This window comes from Heloderma suspectum, chromosome 6 (genome assembly GCF_057233095.1).
Source record: "Heloderma suspectum isolate Gila_16-S chromosome 6, 16-S_ref, whole genome shotgun sequence".
In the NCBI taxonomy this organism is placed as follows: Eukaryota; Metazoa; Chordata; class Lepidosauria; order Squamata; family Helodermatidae; genus Heloderma; species Heloderma suspectum.
In genome coordinates, this window is record NC_139463.1 from 53,656,378 (window position 1) to 53,675,044 (window position 18,667).

Consider the following 18,667-nt stretch of genomic DNA (forward strand, 5'->3'; position numbering starts at 1 on the left):
ATAGCCGGCAGCCATGCGCTTGTCGCTCTCTAGCCTCTCGGGGAAGGCGTGTGCCGTGCGCCTCCGTCGCCCGGTTCCGGCTCGGAATGCGACGCAGTAGTGAGCCTGCGCGCCGAAGGTGTTCGGGCTGTCCGGGGTAGCGGCGCCGCAAGTCCCGCGCCAGTTCCCGCTTGTTTGGTTGCTTGCTTGCTGTGTTGTGCGCCGCTCAGAAGCCAGGGGGCGCCGCGCGGCACGAGGCGGGAGCTTCTTGCGGGCGTCAGGCGTCGCGAGGCCCCGGGGAGCCTTCAGGTGCCTGCAGCACGGTGGCCCCCTAACGGGGACACCGGAGGGAAGGGGCAGCGCGAATTCCCGCGCTGCCGAAGCAGATGGCTGTTCTCAAAGACTGCCTGGCAAAAACACGCTCTTCTTCACGTGTTCCTCTTGAACGTGGCGGTGGAGGAACGCGAGTAGCCTGACGGGGAATGCTGAAATGCTTCTCTCGGTGTTAAACCCTTGTGCTGCCCTGTGGTTAGCAAGCTCTTGTCACTGTGTTGCTACCTCCAGTTGGAGTACGCGCATCTGGTGGGTTAAAAGGTGGGAGGATCAAGACCTTTATGCAGCGAGTGTCTTTGCTGCAACATACTTGGTTAGCAAGCAGAGGCATCTGTCTTCAGGTTGCTTCTGTGGGGCGCTGTTGGTTACAGTGATGGCACATCGCCACTGCTTTATTTTCCCGGCGGCCCAACTTGTGCCCGGCACTTGGTGCCTCCTGGAATGAAGGGTGCAGCAGAGGTGGGTTAGTGGTGGAATAATTGGGATTGAAGTCTAGAGAAAAGCCTTAATGAATGAGAGGCTCATTTACCCTCTTCGATAGATGCTTTTAACACCATAAAGGTGTATAGGACTTTGCCCCAAAGAGTACCCATTTGGTAAAGAAGGATGGAGATGTTGATTCATTTTCCTGGTGGAATAACAATCTCACTCTATGGATTGTAGCAGGTCAGGGAAGCTTCGGGAGGGACGATAGGGGGGCAAAATGTCAAACACAAAATTGTTGTGTATTTAGTTGTGATGTGAGGAAAGCAGTTTGAAATTTTGGAAGCATAATAGTAATTTTGTGCCAAGAGGCCATGTAGAAATTGTGCTGCGGCAGGTTTGAGTATTCCACTGGCTTGGAGTAATAGTTAAATGAAAGGCCTTTTTTCTGAGTTGTGAGAATAGCAGATGGGGAAGATCAACACAAATGGTGTTGATCTCCCCCCACTGATCTTCTCTGGTAGATCTTCCCAACCAAAGCATTTCTCACCAAGAGTAAGGAGGGAGTGCAGAAATCTTGGCAAGTCTCAAAATGCTGGTAATTGTGATGGATAACTTTAGAAAATTATGTAGCTGAAATGTAGCTGTATGAAATGTTATCTTAAGATGCTCTTCAGTATCAATGCTGTATTTGTTTCTGGTCAAAAGAACCTGGAGTGATGCATCAAAAGATTGACCTGGCCATTTGCCGTGTAAACTGGTGCGCAGTCATATTGGAAAGGAGTTCGAAAGGATGCACAGCCCAGTCTCCCTATTAGCTGGGCTAGTTCTGCTTAATCATTTCTAGCAGAGGTATTGAATTAAAGCTTTCTTTTAAAAGCATCTGTTTCATTGGTCATTGAGCATGTATGTGCTAGAGGTGCATGCCAGTGACCCACAAGGAAGAGTGGCCTTCTTCCTTGCATATCTTAAGATTTGAATAAAGGGAAAACTAATGCAAGAAGCAACCTTAAGTGTCTGCTGAGATGTGAAAATGGGTCAGGTATGATTGTGGAGGATGGATGAGGGAGAGATGGCGTACATATATCTAATGAGAATCCTGAAAGTTCACCCTGACCAGTTTGCAGTCTTCCCAGTCTCACAATGGTGTTGCTCCCTGTTCTGAGCAGTTACCCAAAGTACTTGTCTGGTCCCAGCTACATGTGCAGCCCCCACTGCTCAGTCTTGTGTGAAGCAGAGCTGTGTTGCAGAGGGCAGCTCTCTCGGGCTGGTAGAGAGCCACCAAGCTAGCGCTGTCGAGTGCGCGTTTCTGTCCCTGGGGCAGCGGGTTCTCACTTGGCTGACTGGAAGCAGGTTTCACTTTCCATTGGTGACCAGCGAAGCAGCACCTGGCTTACACCCCAGGTGAGAGGTACACAGGCTGGATTGGGCCCCAGTGCAGACTGGAGATTGCCCTCGCCTGATCTAGATGGAAAGTAGAGACAGGTTTGGGTGTCATCAGCATACTGGTGGCACCGAACTCCAAAGCTCTGGACAATCTCTCCCAGTGGTTTCAGGTATAGGAACCCTGAGGGACACCACAGACCAGCGGCCATGGCGTTGAAAAGGAATCCCCCAGGACCCTCCAGGAAGGACCAGAGCCAACGTATAACAGTGCCTCTCAGTCCTATTTCAGACAGATGCCTCAGAAGGATACCATGATCAATGGTATCTAAAGCCACCGAGAGGTCCAGCAGAACCAGTAGGGACACATTCCCCCTCTCTGTTTCCTGGTGTAGATTGTCTGCCAAGGTGACCAGACCAATCTCTGTCCCATAACTAGGCCTGCAGCCAGACTGAAGTGGGTCTAGATACTTTTCCTCATCCAGAAATCCCTGGAGCTGAGAAGCCACCACGCGCTCCAGCGTCTTGCCCAAAAACGGAATACTGGAGACTGGCCAGAAATTATCCAATGCACTGGGGTTAATGGAGGGTTTTTTAGACAGAGATCTTACCACTGCCTCTTTTAGTCAAGATGGAATTGGACCTTGCTGTAAAGATGCGTTCACTACTACCTTACCTACTCAGCCAGTCACCCCGCACCCCACCCCGTTCCAGAAGGGCAAGCATCCAGCACACAAGTGGTAGGTGTCACCTCTCCAAGGATCCTGGCCATATCCTTGGCCTGTACAAATTGAAAAGTATCCATTGTAACTGGATAAATAGAGCCAGGGTTATATCCATTGAACCTGTGGCAACTATGCCGAAGTTGGCACAAATACAATTTATTGTATCTGCAAAATGTCATGCAAATTGGTCACAACTGGCTATTGAGTGGTCCACCTTTTCTTCTCGTAGGCCAGAGTGTAACAGGTCCTTGAGCACCTGAAAAGGTTTCAGGTATAGGAGCCCTGATAGTTGGGTGACTATCAGGGCAGCCTCAGCATGAATATTAAAGTCCCCCCAAGACTACCAACCTTGCGGTCCTCAACACCACACACAAGACCGCCTCTATCAGCTCGGGTAGGGAGACTGTTAGGCAGTGGGGTGGTTGATGCACCGAGAGTATCCCAATCCAGTCTTGAGATACCAGTGCTAGGTACAACTGTTCAGAGCTTGCTGACTGCTGGACATCCTAGACAGTAATGAAAATATACCACTGCAGTTGCTGTTTATAAGTTTTCTGGGGAATAATTTTGCTCTTTCTCAGAAGAAGGGATGAATCCATTTCTGGTCCATCTCACTTTTGCATTTGTTCACCCTTAAGTCTTTTATCCCCATATCTACATTTAACAAGTGCACAAAAACTGCATTTAAATAAATTTTACAAGCTATTTTCTGTCAGAATACATACTTCTGAATATATTTTGATACATTTGAACTGAGAACTGCATCAGAACATTCAGGAACTGTGAAACCTGGGGAATAACTAAGTTATCTGCACAGAATTTGAGAGGTGCAGATTCTGTTAGTTCATATTGGAACTCACAAAGATTGAATTCTTCAAGCATCTCTACTCATATTTGAACAGGTACAGCTCAATTCGAACTTAATTCTTATTTAATATATTTGAGAGCACTGTTAATTCTTTCTAGGAGACAATGAAAGCCCAAATCAGATATAACATTGCTACAATTAGGATGAAATTGCTAGGACAAAAAACACACACCAGTCCATTGTAAAATGCCACATAAATGAGGAATTCACTGCTTTTATCCTTTTATCGTGGTATAGCAGGAGAAAGTATTGTCTTTTAGCTTGGGGTCTAGGAACATTTGAAGATATGATAGCTCAGTTGTTGTTGCTGTTGTTCAGTCGTTCAGTCATGTCCGACTCTTCGCGACCCCATGGATCATAGCACGCCAGGCCTTCCTGTCCTCCGCTCTCTCCCGGAGTGTGCTTAAGTTCATATCATAGCTCAGTACCCACATGCTATTTATTCCAGACTTGCAAATAAGCCCACAAAAGTTAAAATTTACCTGTCATGCAATTGGTTCCTTTGCATGCTTACTAGGGTGGATAAATAGAATAATTATAATAATAAATATAATTATAATAATAAATATAATTATAATAAAATAAAGCACTTCTTTAAAAATTAAATTGATTTTTTTAAAGCTGCATAATAAAATAAATGTCTCTCACTTAAAAAAAACATAGTTACAATTAAATCTTCACCAGAAACATACTAAACCTATGTTTACAGTCTCATAAAAATGAAGTTATCTACTAATCAAACATGGACATTCATTTTACTTTGCTTGCTGATACAAATAATGATTTAAATCATTGATTTAAATTGCCTTGATTTAAATCAATCCACCGTGATTGCTTACTCCCAGTTCAGTGGACTTTATACCCAAGTAAGTGTGCATAGGATTATAGCTTTGTTCATTTGTGGCCATCTTAATGGAAAAAAAGAACTAACTTTTAGAATGCTTCCTTGCCTGATCTCCTGGAGGTAATTATTTGTCAGAGGTGAATGTTTTTGCTTTGAATTTAATTGTGTCTAGTTTGAAAGCACAAGTTTCCAATTAAAGCTTAGAAGTCTGAAGCCCCCAAATTGGCTGCTTGGTTCAAACCAGTATGTGATATTCAGCATCTTCCCTGCTACTCCTTGCCCTTCACTGTCAGCCTAGAATTGCCAGGGCATAGTGCTGCAGTGATGGTAGAAGCTACTGCTAGCAGAATTCCTTTTCTTTGAAGTTCTTAAAGGTACAGAAACCTGTCAGGGTGTAGACCTAGCAACCCTAAGCCACTTGGCTCTCCAGAGTCCCTTCAGCTTAATAGGCTACTTAATGGAACCAATTCCCTAGGGAGGTGGTGGGCTCTCCCACGCTGGAGGCTTTCAAGACGAGGCTGGACAGCCACCTGTCAGGGACGCTCTGACTTGGATTCCTGCACTGAGCACGGGGTTGGACTCGAGGGTCTACCCCACTATTCTATGACTGTATGACTCTACTTCCCAATCAATAATGTGCAAGCCCTCCTCTCCTTAGCCAACATGAGGTTTTCACCTAGATCTATTTGTTCGCCTTTCTTCAGTTCCACAATTCTATCTGCTATCGTTCCTCATATGCCCCTGTTTCATTATTTTAGCCACTGTCTCATGGTCACTCTATAGAACGTGTGTCTTCCTTCTCATACAGCCCCTCCAGACCTTAAGCACTACCGAGTGTTTTCTCATAGTCTTTTATTATTTGCTTCAGTTCCCTGACGCCTCCTCCACCTACCCTTCTCTCAGGTTCCTGTTTCTCAGTTCTCTCTGCTTACTTCCTGAAGCTGCGCATGCCTCCTGGGCTATCCTGCCGCTTCCCTTATTCCTGGGCATTCTTCCCTGCTTTCAACCGACCCCACAACCCTACTCTTGTTCCTATGGATTGAGGTTGTAATTCCTGCCAAACTGACCACTTTTTCTTTCTTCAGTCTGCATCTTCGAGCATCTTTGTTCCATGAGCAGATGGAATGTATGTGTATGACATTCCACGCCATTACAGCCGCTCAGCCAGCCAGCGTCAAAGGCTTCATTGCCACAAGCACAGTGCAACACAGACGACAGCAGAACTAGTAGTTTGAGCTGTTCCGTTTCACTGCCAGCAGGCAAATGGACTGAGCATGGGGACCCCTGGCCCAGAGATAAGCTGCTGCCACAAGGGCAGAATGGTCACTGAATTCAATATGTGCGTAGCCCTCTAAATGTAATGCCTTAAAAGTAAGACCCATTGAAATGTGTTTATTTCTGGGTAAATGTGGATAGTATTGGGTTGCGAGCAGAATGAAGATTGTACTGCTAGCTGCAAGATGTGGTTGAATACATAAATGAGCCAACTCTTGTGTAAGGCCTTCAGTGGAATGACGCCTTTGAATCTTCTCCTTGTGGTCATATGGAGAACTGTTTTCGTCAGCAAATGCCTGGGGTCTCTTCTTTTTCTACCAGAATGTAGAAAAGGGCAGATTTCCAGGAACAGAAATCATCTATATATTTGCTCCTTGACAAGAGACAACAAGGGATGGCAGAGAAGAAGGCTTCCCTATTATATGGAGACATTGAAAGAATGATTAGACAGGAAGGCAACTAGCCTGAGCACAGAATTATGGAGACCGATGCAGAACCATAGGTCTGGGGTCCTGATCCGGCCCTCCAGGCTCCCCAGAAGGCTATGCCCCCTTGGCCCCTCCTCGTTGCCTTTCCCCCTTTTGCCTTCGGCCCCACCCAACACAAATCCCCCCCCTCCCCAAGAGCTGCTCCAGAATGGAATTCCGCCCTTGGGCTGAAAGAGGTTCTGCACCCCTGAACTAAAGGGAATCAAGTGGGGGAGAGCGATCCGTTGTATCCAAGGTGAACCATGGTCTACTTTCTAGCTGCTTCTATTCTAGAGGGAGGAGCCAACAACTAAAGTTTAGAAATAAATCTTAGGTCTGTATTTGGCAACATCTTTGGGATGTAGTCTCTACACACCTGAATTTCAGTTGTGAGATTACAGACCAAGATGTGCAATTTGCAGTGTACTTGAACTCTGAAAGGAGACACCTTCCATAAACATTATCTGCTGCATTTTATGAGTAATTGCCTGGGAATATGGAGCCATTATCAATCTGAAGAAAAATCAGTACAAACAAGCTATTTTAGGCTTGCAAATGAGGCTGATTCCAGATTTCTAGAAAGATACGCGAGTATAAAATGAAGGGCTGAGCATCAGCTTATATAGTTATTTTGTCTCCCCTTTTAGAAGTTGCTAGTTCTCCATTATTTAACCAATTCTGTTTGTCATGTGTGTTGATAGAGAAGCTCTTCATATGACATAGGGAAAGCTTAAGTCATTCATCTCTGCAGAGCAGGTTATAAAACAACATTTAAATCTCCAGGAGTTTTTGTGTCCCACCATGCATAGTGGTTTGGTGTAGGGCAACAGTGTGGGTGACTTGAATGCTCTAGGCAGGTTTAAATAATGGAATGCTGATAATTTCTTATTTGTTTTCTGTTCTTCCTTATGGTTGTGTTTGCCATATGCTTGACACAGACTTCAGACCTTGCTGTGCTGACCCCCCCCCCCCCGACACACTTCCACGCTTTTCAGGCTGGCCTTCCCGAGTCCATTTCTTTCAGAGAAGCACTGCAGTCTAAGATGGTTTAAGGAAGTTCCTTTGAACATTTACTGGCTGAGAAAAGAATGCATATGTAGCAGTTGCAGTGCAGATCCCAAAACAAAACCTGAGTGGACCTCAACATCAAATGAGTACAGAGCTGTTCCCCTCCCAACCCAATGGTGCTTCTCTCTACCCCTGCTTTGACCACTCAAGGCAGTCATTAAAACCCCCCAATCACTTACCATTTTAGGGGATCTGTAGATCCTGTGCTTCATTTTCTAGAAGTTCTATGTCTCATGTGGGAGTTGATAAGAAAATCTTCAGCATGTTGTATAACAGGTACCTCACCAAGGATGGGATCTTACTGCACAGCTGTGATTGTGCTGTGAATAATAGCATCTGGCTTCCTGCATGAAAGCTAGTACATTTACCAAATTTCTCAGAATATCAGCTTTGTCTTCTCTGTCTCTCTTTGAGCCGATATTCCGGTTAAAGGCTGAGAGAGTACAGGAGGTGAGGGGAAAGCCATTTTACCTCTGCAAACTTCCATGGTCCTCCCTATGTACTTAGGTCCTTGTAATGTGTTCTGTGTAACTTCAAACTTGTGTACGTTTACACAGATAATTGAAAACCTTTACACAAGTAACTGACAGCATTTTATAGTGATTCATAGGAAGTGGAAATAATTGGCCTGTGTTTCAGGAAAAATTATTATTTATGTTTATTTTTAGTATCTTTATACCACCTTTCTGTAAAACCACCAAGGAGGTATACAATGAGTCAAAAACAATACTGTAAAAACAAAACCATAATTCAAAACATTACCAGTACAGTAACCCTACATTTGTGCACTTAGCAGTTACCAGAATAGAACAGGCAATATGAGAGAGGCTCAATAACACCAGACACTGGAGGGCACGTAAGAGAGGAGTCCACACCAGTATTTCTCTGGTATTCAGGAGAGGTGATACTGGCCTGGAGAAGATCAGGAAGAGAGTAGCTGTCTAGAATAATGTGCCATATAAAGATGTGACCATGTATATGTATATGTGATCTGCAGTAAACATGATAAGGTTTGCACTTCTTTTGGGGATGGGCTGTGCATACCGATAAAAGGGGAGGCCTTGTAGTCCCGTTGTATGCAGTAAGGACAATGTTTCTCAGAACAGGGCTTCCAAAGACACCAGAAGCCTCCAGCTCCCTAAAAACACCTTATTAGCCCTGAATAGTGTATTTTATGTATTGTAGTTTATTTTTACTTCTAAACTGGTTTAGCTATTTTAATGGAAAAGCAGGGAATAAATAATAAATACGCTAGACTAAGTCACTTAACAGCCCAGAGGATGCTCAGCCTTCTGTAGTGCGTTGTGTTGGAAGAAAGCAGGCTTGTGCTGTGCTTTCTGATTGTATCAGGAGAGGCTTCAGCATTGGGAGGAATGTGTTGCTTTGAACTCTACTCTTTTGGTCCTTTGAAAACCATGATGGATCTAACATGAAGAGCGATTTACATTGTTCTTATTTGTGTTTGCTGCAGCACTTCTGAAGGAACCCGGGCCTTCTTCTTTTTAAATAAACCTTGAGGCACCCAATGTCTTCAATCACGTAAAGGATTTTTATATTGCTTTGGGTTCATCTGATTTGCTTCCTGTCGTGCTGCAGCTCATTCATAGATAATTTCGGCTATGCCCTCCCTCTCTCTCTCTCTCTGCTTGTGTTAGATCAAGTTAATCTTGTCCTTCCTGGGTTGTAGAAATGAACTCCATGATTTTGCAAGAATTATATCTGCTAGGATGTGATGCTCTCCTGATTTGCAGTTCAAGGCCATTTTTAGATTATAATCTGTTTAAAGAGCAGGGAATTGTCTGTTTTGCTTATGCAGCTCCATTAAGCACCATGTGTATGGACTCAAGGGAATCTCTGTCTCTGATTCTCTTAATTTTAGATAACTGATATGAAGCTTCAGAAGAAGTATGAGGTATGCTCCTACTTGGATCATAGCACTTCAGAATAGAGGATCATTTGTTTGAATGGTCCTTTATGGGAGAGTAGAGTACTTCTCTGTGGGAGTTATCACGTGGGATACCTCAGGAGCCTATTCTGTTTCCCATGCTTTTTAATACATGCAGTAAACGGTTGGGTAAAGTTGTTCATGGTTTTAGTGTAAGGCATCCTTGGTGGGCTGAGGACCCTAGGCTCTGTTTCTCATTCTCATTAAAACTAGGTGAGGCTGTGAGGCCTCTGAATGACTATCTGAAGTCCGCAGTAGACTGGGTAAGTGTGAATAAACTGGTACTTAGACCAGACAAGAGAAAGTTGCTTATGGTGGCTGGTTTGGCAACCAGGGAGATAGCTGAGATGACTGCCCTGAATTGGTGGGGGTGGAGATCATACTCCCCCTGAACAAATAGGTTCACAGTTTGAGCATGCTCCTGGATCTGGGCCTGCTCCTGGATTCCCACCTGTTGCCTTTGACCAGGAGTGTATTCTTACCACCTATGGCCGATGGTCAGCAGTGTGCCTTTCTGGATAATGAAGATCATGCTGCTGTTTTGCATGCCATGATAACCTCTCAGTGACTACTGTAATGTACTCTTGCATAGGGTTGCCCTTGAAGACAGTTTGGAAGCTTCGGCTAGTCCACAATGCTGCAGCTTGGCTCTTGTGCAGGACTGGCCACATGGAGTGCAAATATTGTACTGCTTTGAGAGATCTTCACTATGTACTAGTGTGTTTCCAAGCTAAATTCAAGGTGCTAGTGTTGACCTTTAAAGCACTTTATTGGCCTGGGTCTAGAGGTGTAAATTTCCAGGAATTTTAAAGCCATGGGAAAAAACCCATTTTCCCTGTGTGTTTTTTAAATAGAAATTTGGGAGGAAATGGAAAACTATGCAATGTGCGCGCTCTCTCTCTTTTTTTTTATTACCCTTCATAGATCTAAAGTTACTTGGTTACTTTAGGAACATAAAATGTATTATGTATAATTTGGTTTGTTCATAAAAATATCATTAAAATTAAAAACATTTAAAAGTAAACTTAGTAAATTTGTAATTATTTTCTTCCCCTTCATGGATCACTGCCTTGTTGTGGCGAAGGGGCTTGTGTAACTCAGTGAAGCCATAAGCTATGCCGTGCAGGGCCACCCAAGACGGACAGGTCATGGCAGAGAGTTCTGACAAAATGTGGTCCACTGGAGAAGGAAATGGCAACCCACTCCAGTATTCTTGCCAAGAAAACCCCATGGAACGTATCACAAGGCTAAAAGAGATGACGCCGGAAGATGAGCCCCTCAGGTGGGAAGGGGTCCAATATACTACTGGGGAAGAGCAGAGGGTATTTCCAAGTAGTGCCAGAAAGAGTGAAGCGGCTGGGCCAAAGCCGAAAGGACACTCAGCTGTGGATGTGTCTGGTGGTGAAAAGAAAATCCGATGCTGTAAAGAACAATGTTTAGGAACCTGGAATGTAAGATCAATGAATCAAGGCAAGCTGGAGGTGTTCAAACATGAGATGGCAAGATTGAACATCGACATCTTGGGAATCAGCGAACTAAAATGGACAACCATGGGCAAATTTAATTCAGGTGACCATCATATCTACTACTGTGGGCAAGAATCCCTTCGAAGAAATGGAGTAGCACTCATAGTCAACAAAAGGGTGGGAAAAGCAGTACTGGAGTACAATCTCAAAAACGATAGAATGATCTCAGTACAAATCCCAGGCAAACCATTCAACATCACAGTAATTCAAGTCTATGCCCCAACCACTGATGCCGAAGAAGCTGAGGTTGATCAGTTCTATGAAGACCTACAAGACCTTCTAGAACTAACACCAAAAAAAGATGTCCTCTTCATCATAGAGGATTGGAATGCTAAAGTAGGAAGTCAAGAAATCACCGGGATAACAGGCAAGCATGGCCTTGGTGTACAAAACGAAGCAGGACAAAGGCTAATAGAGTTTTGCCAAGAGAACACGCAGATCATAGCAAACACTCTTTTCCAACAGCACAAGAGACGACTCTACACATGGACATCACCAGATGGTCAATATCGAAATCAGATTGATTATGTCCTTTGCAGCCAAAGATGGAGAAGCTCTATACAGTCAGTCAAAACAAGACCTGGAGCTGACTGTGGCTCAGATCATGAGCTTCTTGTTGCAAAATTTCGGCTGAAATTGAAGAACGTAGGGAAAACCACTAAACCATTCAGGTATGGCCTAAATCATATCCCTGATGAATATACAGTGGAGGTGAGAAATAGATTTCAGGGATTAGACCTGATAGACAGAGTGCCTGTGGAACTATGGACGGAAGTCTGTAACATTGTTCAGGAGGCAGCTCAACTCAATCCATCCCAAAGAAAAAGAAATGTAAGAAAGCCAAGTGGCTGTCTGATGGGGCTTTACAAGTAGCTGAGGAAAGAAGGGAAGCGAAAAGCAAGGGAGAAAAGGGAAGATATATCCAACTGAATGCAGAGTTCCATAGAATAGCAAGGAGAGACAAGAAGGCCTTCTTAAATGAACAATGCAAAGAAATGGAGGAAAACAACAGAATGGGAAAGACTAGAGATCTCTTCAAGAAAATTGGAGATCTCAAGGGAACGTTTTGTGCAAAGACGGGCATGATAAAGGACAAAGAAGGCAGGGACCTAACAGAAGCAGATGAGATTAAGAAGAGGTGGCAAGAATACACAGAAGAACTATACAGGAAAGATCTGAATGTCGCTGATAGCCATGAAAGTGCGGTCACTGAACTTGAGCCGGACATCCTCGAGAGTGAAGTCAAGTGGGCCTTAGGAAGCATCACTAACAACAAAGCTAGCGGAGATGACAGTATTCCAGCTGAGCTATTTAAAATCCTAAAAGATGATGCTGTTAAAGTGCTGCACTCAATATGCCAACAAATCTGGAACACTCAACAGTGGCCACAAGACTGGAAAAGGTCAGTTTACATTCCAATTCCAAAGAAGGGCAATTCCAAAGAGTGTTCAAACTACCGCACAATTGCGCTCATTTCACATGCCAGCAAGGTTATGTTCAAAATCCTACAAGCTAGGCTTCAGCGATCTGCGAACTGAGAACTACCGGAAGTACAAGCTGGGTTTCGAAGAGGCAGAGGAACTAGAGATCAAATCGCCAACATTCGCTGCATCATGGAGAAACCAAGAGAATTCCAGAAAAACGTCTCTTTCTGCTTCATTGACTACGCTAAAGCCTTTGATTGTGTGGATCACAACAAACTGTGGCAAATTCTTAAAGAGTTGGGGGTACCAGACCACCTTACCTGTCTCCTGAGAAACCTGTACGAGGGTCAAGAAGCAACAGTAAGAACCGGACATGGAACAACCGATTGGTTCAAAATTGGGAAAGGAGTACGACAAGGCTGCATATTGTCACCCTGCTTATTTAACTTATATGCAGAGTACATCATGAGAAACGCCGGGTTGGATGAATCACAGGTCGGAATTAAGATTGCCAGGAGGATTATCAACATACTCAGATACGCAGATAATACCACCCTAATGGCAGAAGGGAAGAGGATCTCAAGAGCCTCTTGTTGAGGGTGAAAGAGGAGAGTGCAAAAGCTGGTTTGAAACTCAACATTAAAAAAACGAAGATCATGGCATCTGGCCCCATCACTTCCTGGCATATGGAAGGGGAAGAAATGGAAGCAGTGACAGATGTTATTTTCTTGGGCTCCAAGATCACCACAGACGGTGACTGTAGCCATGAAATTAAAAGACCCTTGCTCCTTGGGTGGAAAGCTATGGCAAACCTAGACAGCATAGTGAGAAGCAGAGGCATCACCTTGCCGACAAAGGTCTGTCTAATCAAAGCTATGGTTTTCCCAGTAGTAATTATGGCTGTGAGAGCTGGACTATAAGGAAGGCTGAGCGCCGAAGAATTGATGCGTTCGAACTGTGGTGCTGGAGAAGACTCTTACGAGTCCCCTGGACTGCAAGGAGGTCAAATCAGTACATCCTAAAGGAAATCAACTTTGAGTACTCATTGGAAAGACAGATACTGAAGCTGAAGCTCAAATATTTTGGCCACCTAATGCGAAGAGAAAACTCCCTGGAAAAGACCCTGATGCTGGGAAAGACTGAAGGCAAAAGGAGAAGGGGACGGCAGAGGATGAGATGGCTAGATCCAGTTTGTTTCCCGCCTCCCAGCTGAGCTGAGCAGAGCAAGCTGCTCCAGCTGGTCCAGGGACTATAGAAGCAAGCAAGCTCCCAGAGAGTGAGTGACCAGAGCGAGTGGACAGGGGGAGCAAACAGGAGTTGGCCAGGAGAGCTCGGCAGGGGAGGTCAAGGGGAAGGCCGATAACATTGTTTTTCATTTTTTATTTTATTTCATTTTATTTTTTAACTAACTTTTTTCCATTTATTTGTCTTGTAACACACACTTCCACACCAGTGGGACTCTGCTTGTAAGCTCTGCTGAGTAGAGGAGCAGGCACAGGCTAGTCTAGAACAATCACAAAGCTAGGCACAAAAAGGGAAAAGAGGCAATGGACGGACAGGACTCTCCAGTGGTGGTGACCTGCAAGGTGTGTGCAGTGTTTGTTTTCTTGCCTGAGAACAACATGGCCTACACCTGCAACAAGTGCAAGTTGATCACGCTGCTGGAAGAAAAAGTAAGTGGACTGGAGCGGCGACTGTCGACCCTCCGGGGAATAAGAGAACACGAAGAGTTCTTGGACAGAATGGGGGAACTACAGCAGCAAAGGGAAGACCAGAAGCTTGAAGAGCAACAGCAAGATGAGGCAGTGGGAAATGCTGAGGTGTAGAAAAATGGAGTAGAGGATACTCCTTGGAAAAGGGTGACAGTTGGGAGAAGAAGAACTAGACGCCACTCTGCACCAGTGGAAGTAGTGGAGCTGTGGAACCGATTCCAGGTACTTGCGGATGAGACTGGAGGACAGCCTGCAGAGGAAGAATCACAGGGGAACCGACATGAGAGTGAGCAAGAGGCTGAAGGTCAGTCAAACAGAGGCGATGAAACCCAGGCCTACAACAACAAGAAGAGAAGAGTGGTAGTAGTGGGGGACTCCTTGCTGCCTGGGATCGAGACCCAGGTATGTCGCGAGGACCCGTGGACTCGCCAGGTATGTTGTCTCCCGGGAGGACGAATTAGAGATGTGACTGAAGGGTTGCCTGCACTCATAAAGCCCACTGACAGGTGTCCCTTTCTTCTCATCCATGTGGGAGCAAATGATACCACCAAGCGGAGCTACGAAGTAATCATGTCGGACTTTGAAGCCTTGAGAAGGAAACTCAAGACCTTTGGGGCCCAGATGGTTTTCTCATCCATCCTTCCAGTAGTTAGAAGAGGGATAGAAAGGGAACGAAAAATACTCCGGGTGAATGACTGGCTACGAAGGTGGTGCTGACGAGAGAGATTTGGATTCTGGGACCACGGGCTATACTTCCTGCAAGATGGGCTGTTGGCAAGGGACGGGTTGCGCCTCACAAAGGATGGGAAGAATGTCATGCTGTGAATGTTTTACAACATGTTTCACAGAACGTTTCACAAACAAGAATGTTTGGCCACAGCATGAAGAACTTCATCAGGAGGGCTTTAAACTGAATCCTACGGGGAAGGGAGATGTAATGTTGGGGGTAACAGTGGACGTAGGCGCATGCAGTGCAACGGAGAGAACATCTCTGATAGCACCCAATAATAGTCTTCAGACACATGTAGGAAGAAAGCCAGACTATGAAGCACATGGTCTTCGAGGTCTATATACTAATGCCCAGAGTATGGGAAACAAACAGAACGAACTTGAACTCTTAATCCAGGAGGGAAATTATGACCTGATAGGTATAACTGAGACTTGGTGGGATGACTCTCATGACTGGAATACAGCACTTGAAGGATATAACTTGTTCAAAAAGAACAGGAGGAACAGAAAGGGAGGTGGGGTTGCACTGTAATGTGAAAAATACATATCTCTGCACAGAAATACAGGAGGAGGAGCTTGGTAGCCCCATCGAGAGCATCTGAATCAAAATAAATGGAGCAAAGAATAAAAGGAACCTGGTGGTCGGAGTCTACTACTGGCCACCCAACCAAGGAGAAGACGAGGATGAAACTTTTGAAACGCAAATAGCCAATGTTTTAAGGAAGTATGAGGTAGTAGTAACGGGGGACTTCAATTTCCCCAATATTTTTTGGGAGACAAATTCTGCAAAACGTGGCCCCTCCAGGAAATTCCTGACTTGTGTGGTAGATAATTTCCTCCTACAGAAAGTAGAGGAAGGAACTAGAGGATCGGCCATCCTTGACTTGATCCTAACCAGCAGAGATGACTTACTGGAAAAAGTAGCAGTTACAGGAACTCTGGGGGAAAGTGACCATGTTGTACTTGAGTTCTTGGTTCTAAGGGAAGCAAAAGCCGAGTGTAGTCAAACGCGTAACCTGGATTTTAGGAAAGCTGATTTTAATAAACTCAGAACAATGTTCAGTAAGGTCCCATGGCAAGCGACGCTAACGAGAAAAGGATTCCAAGATGGGTGGGAGCTTTTAAAAAAGGAAATTCTCAAGGCACAATCACAAACAATTCCAACAAGAAGAAAAGGTGGAAGGCAACAGAAGAAGCCAATGTGGCTTCACAAAAAGCTTAGGGATGACCTGAAAACAAAAAAGGACACATATAGGAAGTGGAAAGAAGGCCAAGTAACAAAGGAAGAGTACAGGCAGATAGCACAGAATTGCAGGGATGGCGTCAGGAAGGCTAAAGCTGAGAACGAGGTGAGATTAGCGAGGGATGCGAAAAACAACAAAAAGGCTTTCTTCAGCTACGTGCATAGTAAAAGGCAGAGGAAAGAAATGGTGGTTCAGCTATTAAATAGGGATGGCAAAATGATACAGATGACAAGGAAAAGGCAGAGGTGCTCAATTCCTGCTTTGGCTCAGTCTTCTCCCAAAAGGGAGTCTATGACCCCCCTGGCAAAGGCGAAGTACAGGCTGAAGGGGCAGGATTGCAGCTTGAGATCGATAGGCATATGGTCAAGGAACACCGAATTACTTGGAATGAGTTCAAATCTCCATGGCCAGATGAACTGCATCCTAGAGTCATAAAGGAACTGGCAGAAGAACTCTCAGAACCGCTGTCTATTTTCTTTGAGAAATCATGGAGGATGGGGGAAGTGCCAGATGACTGGAGGAGGCCTATGACATCCATCCCTGGGAAAATTCTGGAGCACATGATGAAGCAATCCATCTGGAAGCACCTTGAAAACAATGCCGTGATTACTTGAAGTCAACATGGATTTGTCAAAAACAGGTCCTGCCAGACAAATCTGATCTCATTTTTGGATCAAGTCACCTCCCTTGTGGACCGTGGGAATGCTGTAGACATAATATACCTCGACTTCAGCAAAGCTTTCGACAAAGTGCCCCATGATATCCTGATGAGCAAACTAGTTCAAAGTGGGCTAGATGAAACAACGATCCAGTGGATCCACAATTGGCTACAGAATCGGACTCAAAGAGTGCTTCTCAATGGGACCTTCTCAAACTGGGGAGAGGTAACGAGTGGGGTACCGCAGGGCTCAGTCCAGGGCCCAGTGCTCTTCAACATCTTTATTAATGACTTGGAGGAGGAGGTGCAGGGAATGCTGATCACATTTGCAGATGACACAAAATTGGGAGGGATAGCTAATGCTTTGGAAGACAGAAACAAAATTCAAAGTGATCTGGATAGACTGGAGCGCTGGGCAGAAAACAACAGAATGACATTGAAGAGGGATAAATGCCAAGTTCTGCACCTAGGAAAAAGAAACCAAATGCACAGTTACAAGATGGGGGAGACGTGGCTCAACAACACTACAAGCGAGAAAGATCTTGGAATTGTTGTCGATCACAAGCTGAATATGAGCCAACAATGTGAGGTGGCTGCAAAGAAGACCAGTGCTCTTTTGGGCTGCATTCATAGAAGCATCGCTTCCAAAACCCGGGAAGTACTAGTCCCCCTTTACTCAGCACTGGTGAGGCCTCATCTGGAGTACTGTGTCCAGTTCTGGGCACCACACTTTCAGAAGGATGCAGACAAACTGGAGAGGGTTCAGAGGAGGGCAACAAAGATGATCAGGGGACTGGAAACAAAGCCCTATGAAGAGAGACTGAAAGAACTGGGCATGTTTAGCCTTAAGAAGAGAAGTCTGAGGGGAGATACAATAGCACTCTTCAAGTACTTGAAAGGTTGCCTCAGAGGAAGGCCAGGATCTCTTCTTGATCATCCCAAAGTGCAGGAGACGGAATCATGGGCTCAAGTGACAGGAAGTCAGATTCTGGCTGAACCTCAGGCAAAACTGTTAGAGCAACACGACAATGGCACCAATTCCCTAGGGAGGTTGTGGGCTCTCCCACACTGGAGGCCTTCAAGACGAGGCTGGACCGCCATCTGTCAGGGATGCTCTGACTTGGATTCCTGCATTGAGCAGGGGGTTGGACTCGATGGCCTTGTAGGCCCCTTCCTACCCTACTATTCTATGATGCTATGATAGATAGCATCACCGATGCAATGAATATGGACTTAAGCATGCTCCGGGAGAGAGCGGAGGACAGGAAGGCCTGGCGTGCTATGGTCCATGGGGTCACGAAGAGTCGGACACGACTGAACGACTGAACCACAACAAATTATTTTCTTAATAAACTTTACTTTTAAATTTAATATACCAAATATGATAACTTTGTGAGCAAACCAAGTTATAATAATACATTTCTGAATCATCCTAGAAGCCAGATGAAGCAGGAAGGTTGGCTTAAAAGCATTAAAACATTAAAAGCAATGTTGTGCTATTATTTGAAAAGTGACATTTTATTCCCTTTTGTAAAAGAAATCCCCTTAATAAAACACTTTTTGTAAACCTGCTATAGAACAAAATGCAATCTGTGAAAAATGAACATTTTCTTCACATATTTTGATGTAGGGACTCTAGTCACATTTTGGAAAATGAGCATGATTTGGAGCATTCCTACATGCTTATCAGTAAAAGATCAGTAATTTTAATAAGGAATGGAAGAAAACCTATGCTTGCATTTTCTGAAGGAAAATCTTTTCTCTAATAGCTTCCTTGACACTGTTTGTTAGCCATTCTGGTGACCTTTTGGACTTGATGCTACCTTTTGTAACTTGTGGTATACATTCTAGCTGAGCTTCTATTATTGTGGTTTTGAATTTTAGAGAGATTTAAACCTCTTGAACCCCCTTTCAACTTCCTTTTTTACCAGTTCCCTAATTTTATAGAAGTTTCCTCATTTGAAGTCAAATGTGACTGTGTTGGACTTCCTTGGCAATTTTTCAATTAAATATATATTACATTTGATACTACTATGGTTACTATTTCCAGTTGGTTCAACAACA

At 44.6% G+C, this 18,667-nt stretch overlaps 1 protein-coding gene across 6 annotated transcripts in view; it reads left to right on the forward strand.

Moving 5' to 3' along the window:
• NSF (N-ethylmaleimide sensitive factor, vesicle fusing ATPase) overlaps window positions 1-18,667 on the forward strand; it is a 169,085-nt gene that overhangs the window by 275 nt on the left and 150,143 nt on the right. The gene's annotated exons all lie outside the window — the stretch shown is intronic.